This window comes from Propithecus coquereli, unplaced genomic scaffold (genome assembly GCF_000956105.1).
Source record: "Propithecus coquereli isolate 6110/MARCELLA unplaced genomic scaffold, Pcoq_1.0 Scaffold185, whole genome shotgun sequence".
Lineage (NCBI taxonomy): Eukaryota > Metazoa > Chordata > Mammalia > Primates > Indriidae > Propithecus > Propithecus coquereli.
In genome coordinates this window covers 1,116,845-1,124,969 of record NW_012143301.1, presented here as the reverse complement: position 1 = coordinate 1,124,969, position 8,125 = coordinate 1,116,845, and positions in this window count along the sequence as shown.

Sequence of the window (8,125 nt, the reverse complement as noted above, 5' to 3'; positions counted from 1 at the left end):
ATTGCTTGAGCCCCGGAGTAGTTTGAGGTTGCTGTGAGCTAGGCTGATGCCACAGCACTCTAGCCCGGGCAACAGAGTGAGACTCTGTCTCAAAATAAAAAAAAAAAAAGAGAGACAAGGAAAGTAGTACATATACCTCTTATGGTTTATGGTCTGAAAAGTATACATAGAACTTGAGAAATTAATGAAAATTCCACCAATATTCTGGGTAGCATATATTAATTTTAAGGAAAAGATCTATTCTTTCTTCTGGAAAACTCCAAGGACCAAGAGCTGATTCTGTTTAGATCACTGAAGTGTTTATGAAGTATGGTAGATTGCCAGATACTTCTTCCATTGTACAAAAAACATAACTAATGTTTTTAAATTAGATTGCAGTAGAATCTAGTTTTTGTTGAATTTGTGTAATAAAATTAAATTGTCCTTTTTAAAATACCCTTTTATTTTGTTAAATTCTGCCTCTTGTTGATTAATTCTTCAGTTGGCTTGGTACTCATGTTGTCATTTGTTATTGGAGACTGTAATTTGGTCGTTTTCAGATGGATTCTAAGTTTTCTGTTGTATTTTTCCTTTTCTTAATTTTATTTCCTTCTAGTCTTTTCTTTGTTGTAAAATCCATTTTTAGTGACACAAATAATAAATGAACATATTCTCCCTGGAGGAGATGGAACCTGCAGCCTTAAGGCCACGTGTGGTCTTCTAGGTCCTTAAGTGTGCACTTTTGACTGAATCCAAATTTTACAGAACAAATCCTTTTATTAAAAGGGATGCAGCAGAGAACAATGAAGCTTTTCTTGCCTCGTTTGATGCTTAAAAAAGAACAATCTTGAAATCAGAAGGCCGCAGGTTCCCCTCTGTTCATTGTGCGTACTCAGCTAGCTCTCATGCATGAAGTGAGCAACTTCAGGGTGGACAGAGGAATTTTATATCTTGGATTCATGCTTCTCGTGCCTAGTGTAACATGCACAACAAACTTAAGAATTTTACTATTACCTTATTTTTTCTTTTTGATACTAATTTTGTAAAAAGAAAAAAAAAAGCCAAATTGTGATTGCTATGTGTGAGTACCAAAACTCCTGAGGGCAAATAGTTGTAAGAGCACTTTAAATCACATAAGCAAGGAAATGAAAGCTTGTTAAACAAAGTCATTAAGGCAAATGCCCATACAAAGCAGACAAAGTGAGCCCTATAATAACTCTGCTAAATGTTATCTCTAAAGAAAGTTGCATTCATTGTGCTTAATTTACCTCAAACGCTTTTAAGAATAAACTCCCTTGTACTGAGTTTATGGAATGTGGAAGGTAAATAGTCCTTGGAGAGCATATTGCAAGTTGTTATAAGAGACACATATCATTTTAAACTAAACCTTCAGCATCTGTTTCAGCCTCTGATTACAAATGATGAAACTGACAATAATTTACACTAACTCCGTCAAAAGGAAAGGTGGTGATTAAGGAAGCTGTGTGATCTTTATTCAATACAAAGTACATATGCTGGGTTTTCTCTGGTACCTGGCTATCTGGAAGAAAAGTTTCTCCTTTCTGCCATAAAAAGAAGGGAGTTCTTATGCCCTCGCAGAACCTAACTTAGCTTCCAAGCTTTCCTTCCATGCATTCCAAACCCGATATATTTTTTCATCCTAAACCTGATAAATAAACTCTCTAATATTAAGAGTTTTTCATTAGTGTGGTTTAAAAATTATCTCCTGTTGTAACCCATATATGGGCTATAAGAAATATTTCAACCTCTTAAGGGATGATATCAAAGCTATTCTAATATGATACTGCCACCACCATATGCTTTTTTTACCCGGCAAAGTCCAGGGTCTTGAATTTAGGCCAGTTTCAATAATAGCAGTGAGGTACAAACTTTACCTAGCAATCATCTGAGGAGTTCAAAAAGAATACTAATATATATATGTAGATGTTAAAAAAAAGCATGTGCTATGTTGTATTCCACATCTTCAGGATCTAATTTTTCTAGGATGTGGTCTGAATATCAGGTTTTTTTAAAAAAATGGCTAAGTTTGGAAACCACTGCATGAATAGCAAATCCCTGACTGACTTCACTTATTGCTCATCTGAGATGTCTGAAGATTTTAATCACTCAACTAGTGTACTACAACCCACCTTCAGCCCACTATTTTTCTTCCTCCTTTTTATTCAAACTCACCTAGAGCTTGTTAGTTATAAATCTTGTGACATCAGATACTTTTCTTTACTTGTTGATTATCTACATTAGATCTATTCGCCTGAATAACAGACATATGCAAGCTTATTGATTGTACAAGCATTTACTATTTACGAATGGTCTGGGAGAACCAAATTGCCATAGGATGTTAATCTCAGCTTTAATTAGGTTTAGGTTTGCAAAACACATAATATTGCAAATTCTAGATGAATACAGTCAGAAATTTGGCTAAGAAAAAAGCATATAAACTATTTTGCAAAGATTCCAATTGGTTGCAAAGAAAATCAAAGCAGGGAAAGAATGCTGACTCACTCACAGGCTGGTTCAATGAAATAACCTTCAAGTTGGTTCATTGAGTCTTCTGAAAATGCCTTTATTATGAATCACCTCTTTGTGCCTTGATAAGACTGGAAGAATTCACTAATATAGAACATATACTCATATATCATTTCTATATATCATTTACTCATTGAACAGATATTTTTAATTGTCATGTGTATATAAGGCATATTTCTAGCCACTCATTGGATATGCATGAATAAGGTATCCCACAGGGACTCAAAATTTATCAGGAAATGTGTGTATGTGTGTGTGTGTGTGTGTGTGTGTGTGTGCGCACATAGGCATGTGTGTAAGTCTAGCAGGGATTCTAAAGTTAGATAAAAGATATTTAACAGAACATGTCAGAGGAAGGAATATATATATATATGTAGATGTTAAAAAAAGCATGTGCAATATTGTATCTCACTATATTCATAGATATTTAAAAATTTTTATATGAGTTCAACAAAGTCGTTATGGCACTGACAGGTTACAAATACTAAAGGGCCAAGAAATGTGGCTATAATGCAAGGTAACTTATACTGATTCATTTAATGGGATAAAACCACAATAGGATATGGAGTAGAAGTAGAGTGCATCCATTTGGGATACTCAGGGAAGGCCCCAACTAAGATGGTATTGCAAACTCACCTTAGGCACTTTGGCCAATCAGTGAAGTTTGGTTTCTTGGGTAAATATCTAGTAGCTGTTTGTGACTAGTGATGTGTAGGACTGTAACTCCCTTCTCTCTCTACCATCATACCAGGTGGCATATTAGGATGAAAGCAAATCTTAGACTAAATTCTGTTGAACGTGTGTACATTTATTGACAAGTAGGCACAAAATGGTAATGGAGCTTGAACAAGTCCCACTCTTTGTTCTTAGCATTGCAAGAAAGTTTCACTGTGAAGGTTGATACAAATATCTTCTAGTGGCCAGAGGAGCCAGGCTCTGAAAATTGGAGGGGCATAAGGCCAACTGGGCTCCAGAACTTAAGTGCTACACCAATGATATTAGTCTAGTCTATGGATGTGCCAATTGTTTTATTCTATACTACATTTATGTAAGTGCAGTGTGGCCTTTAGAAATTGTCCTAACTCACCACTTTTCTTGAGAAGCATTGATTTCAAGAACACAAAAAAATTCCACTATCCTTTAGGATGATTTATACACTCTCTTGTATAGATTCAAATAATGATAAATGAAGTGCTAAATAACTACTTCTAGATTGTCAATCATTATTAGGGTACTTCAAAATGTTAACTAACCACCCCTATAGATTAGAAACAACTTAGACAAACACAAACATCTCACTTTTATACAAAATATATTATCCTATGTGCAATAAAGTAGATAAAATGTTTGAATCGGAACTTGAAGGGCAACTAGGAGCCTGCCAGTTACACTAGCGTAGAGAGAGCATTCTGTGTAGAATAAATGGCATGCTGAAATATAGAGCACAGGAAAAGCAAGCTGCAAGTGGCTTGGTATACTTGAGACCAGGATAAATTTGTAGTAGTGATTGGATAGGTAGTACTAGCTAAGCTAAGAAAGCCTCATACACTGGTGCTAAAGTTTCCCAGTCTTTGTTTCTATGAAGAGAAGCTGGTTTAGACCAGATGAGTAAGTTCAATGTGAATTCCCCTCAGTAGTGATCCACCTTACCATCATGGGAATCAGAGTCGGTAGGAATGGTCTTTTTGAAAAAGAGGCAGTATGGTATAAGGGTTAAAAACGTGGGTTTGGCAGTCGGCTAGACCTGAGTTTGAATCTCGGCTTTGTTACTTACTAGCTGAGTTACTTTGCTTCTCTTAAGCTTCATTTTGTCATCATGAAATGAGAATAACCATATTTTCCACAGATAATTAAATCTTTCTACTTTACAACTGTTCCAGGTTAATTATGAAACCAATTGCATTAGTTCTATGTGCTAAGGAAGGCCAAATATTACTACTTGAGAATAATCATTCTCATACCTAGAAATATTGCCTTGGCCCACCTCAGAAGAGGGCTTTGAGCATGTTTCATTGTTAAGCTAATCAAGTTTTACAACAGAATGGCAATCCTGCCCCATACTCAGGGGTTATTAAAGTCTGTCTACATGTACTTTGACAACATCATACAAGAGTTGCACTCCAGTTATTTATCTGAGTACAACCTAGAATTTATTGCTGCCTCATATTTACCTAAAGCTCAACAGAGGGAGATAATATTTATAGCTGCTGGGTTAGAATTTAAAAAATTTTTATTTAACTCATGCCCCACTCCTAGTAAATTTTGTAGAGTTCTACTTTAGACAGTTTAAAATTTATCCCTCGATTAATTCAGAGTTAAGGGAAACATACCATCTCATCAAGGCATTTATAGAACTGTGCTTCATGTCAGGCTCTGTACTGCTGACCCACATGTAAGAAGAGCACAGGAAACAGGCCTAGGAAACCTATTGCTGTATCATTATAAGGACATCGTTCATTATATTGCAAGGTGTCTACTTTTCATGTGTACCACGGAACACATTCTCTCAGTCTCTGTATCAAGATGGTTTTCATCATTAACTAGATAGATAAATAGATCCCCACCCCCCAACGCACCCGTTTCTGGAAATCGTGACTCACTTCGCCAACGATGTCTGTCTTTTTGAATTTTCTGTTAGACTACTTAGAATTAAATGTGGGGGCCACTCACAGAAATTGTGAATTGCACATGAATTCTGGGTACTACTCTCACTCTTGGCTTCATCTTATATTTCCTACTTATGTTTCTATTTGAAGATTTCCACATCTGTCATTTCTTTAATGTTTTGTGGCATATCTACTTTTATAATTTGCCTTACATATTTTCTGAAAAAAGATCCAACCAACATACACATACACAAAGATATCTGCTATTGCTAGCAAAGAGCCTGGGCTTGTTCTGTAAAGCACTGGGGCACTAGCGACTAATTTTCGGAGGAGACTGATTATGGTCAAGTTTGCACTATGGAAGAGTGCTCTGGAAGCAGAGAAAGAATGGAGAGAGGCAGATAAATTTAGAACTGTTTATCAACATGTGGTTTGGATCCCTTTACCAGCAATCCATTGCATCTTTGGGGATTAGATCCAGGAATCTGCTCTTCAAATGACAGTTTTGTTTGCACTTGCATTTGAGCCCCACTGGAGGAGTCCTAGAGATCCATTAGGAGACACTTCCACTAAGCCAAGCAAACGGTGACAGTGAAAGTGACAGACACATTCCATTTGAGAAATACTGAATTCTAAACTAATTGTTTTACCAAATTCTTAGCCTTATCCCTATTGAAATAAATTTTGAGATCTATAGAATTTCTTAAAATACTATGGCTACACACAATGGCATTTCTAAACAACAAAAGTGATATCTAGGAAACAGGTTGGCACACAGTTCCTCCTTTCCTTCACTAAGGTCTTGTCACTGTCGGATGGGGCCTTTCGGCCTTTGATCTAGAAGCTTATCGATATAGCTGGCTCAGGGAAGCTGCTAAGATGCAAGAGACAGCTTTCCTGACAAGCAGCTGACACCAGAAGACTTTGGTTTCCACAGGAAACAACTTGATATTATCAGCATTGAACTCAACCAAGTCTTGCCCCTGAAGCAACAGGAGATGCCTCAGGCAGTGGATGAGTGAATTGTTTGCTTATCAGTCTCAGATTTGGGTAGAGATGCAAGCAGGATTCTGAAAGGACCTGCCAATTTGAATCCTAAGAGAGCTCAGGTGCTTGTTCTTCAAAACCAGCAAGAAAGTTGAGAGATCACTGTCACTTATGCTGGGGGTACAGGGAGGTCCCTGAGGGAATGTTGTTTGTGAGTGACAGGCTTATTAGGAATGACGTTTTTCTTTCTTCCTTGGCTGTTCTTTCACAAGAAAACATGTCCCAAATCTGAATTACAGATAGAATAAGCTTCTGACACTCTTACCCTTTTCCTTTTTTTCTTCCTTATTTTACATATGTGCTGCCACCTCATCTGGTTTGTGACGAAATTAGTCTCATTCTTATACTTCAAAAGATTGAATAAATACCTGAATGAAATAAAGGATATAATTTCTTCTTTTTTCTTAAAATCTTTAAAACTGTGGTGGGGATGGGGGAGGGATGAATAGGCAGAGCACAAAGGATGTTTAGGGCAGTGGAAATACTCCGTATGATATTAATATTATAACTGTGGCTACATGTCATTTGCCCAAGCCCATAGCATGTACAGTGAACCCCAATGTCAACTATGGACGCTTGGTGATTGTGATGTGTCAGTGTGGGTTCATCAGTTACAACCGGTGTACCACTCTGGTGGGGGACGTCGACAGTGGGAGAGTCTGTGCATGTGTGGAGGTTGGGAACATATGGGATAATCTCTGTACCTCTCGATTTTGCTATCAACCTAAAACTTCTCCTTAAAAAAAAAACAAAGAAAACCCAAACCTGTGGTAGGGGCACTTGGGCACTTGGGGAGAAAGAGAGTGGTCAGAAGAAAGAAGATTGGTAGAAAAAAAGTACTGTTTTCTTGTTAAGACTTCACAAAACTTCGTATGTATAACAATTTGTTCATCCACTTTCCTTTTGTCTATAATTTCTTACGGAGAAATGTCCCGTTTGAAGACTACAACAATTAAAAGTACAGATGAAAAAGCTAGTGACATCTATTAATTATGTTTCTGTCAGCCAGATCTGGTGTTTGGGAGGTGGAAAAGGTCTGCATCCTCGAACACATTGAATGTTGAGTAACACCCAAACGAATGGCATATCACGATCGGTATTAGGCAAGATGGAAAGTGAAGCATTCAAAGGGCTAAATCCTGTCCCATCATGAGGCTCAGGAGACTGGAAAGAACTGTTGATGCCCCAGCCCCACGACTGGCTGATGGAGTGTGAATTTGCGGCAGGCAGCAACAGAGAGCTTCTTCCTCTCACTTGCCAGGGCTTCTCCAGCCTTTCTGTAAGAGGGAACGGAATGCCACCTGAGAAAGCCCTGACTTTTTCTTCTTCTATAATAGAAATGTACCCAAAAGTGCCTTTTAATTATTTTATGCATTTTCAGAAAAAACAAAGATCCCAAGAGGTAAAGATCATTCATTCCTGGGACAGGAGAATTCTGGTTTATTGCCCAAAGAGATGATCTCATAGGCAGAGAGGCCAGGCAACTCTAATGGAATTTGTTAATACCGTTTTAAATGGTGATTAAAATTCCTCCCTCAGACTCTGTTTTCTTCCTTATAAGGATCTGTGGATTTTTGCAGTCTGCATGATTGTCAATAAACTACTTTGTGAAAAAATGGCTTCCCATCTTGTTGGCTTAACTCAAAGATTCTCACCCTGGGATGTATAAAGGAGACAAGGAAGGTCTCCAGGTGATTTTCAATAACAATGCTACTACCAAACATTCTGGAGTTATGCAACATGCTTGCTGCTTTGTGTGCCCTTTTCATTTATTCTGTGTGATAAACTCTAGAAATTCGGTGGTTTCTCCTCTAATCCAGTGGTTCTCAAACCTAAGCATGTATCACAATAACCCAAAGAGCTTTTCAAACCCAGAATGTTGAGTTTCTAATTCAGTGGGTCTGGAATGGGGCCAGAAAATTTTACTTCTAACAAATTTCAGGTGA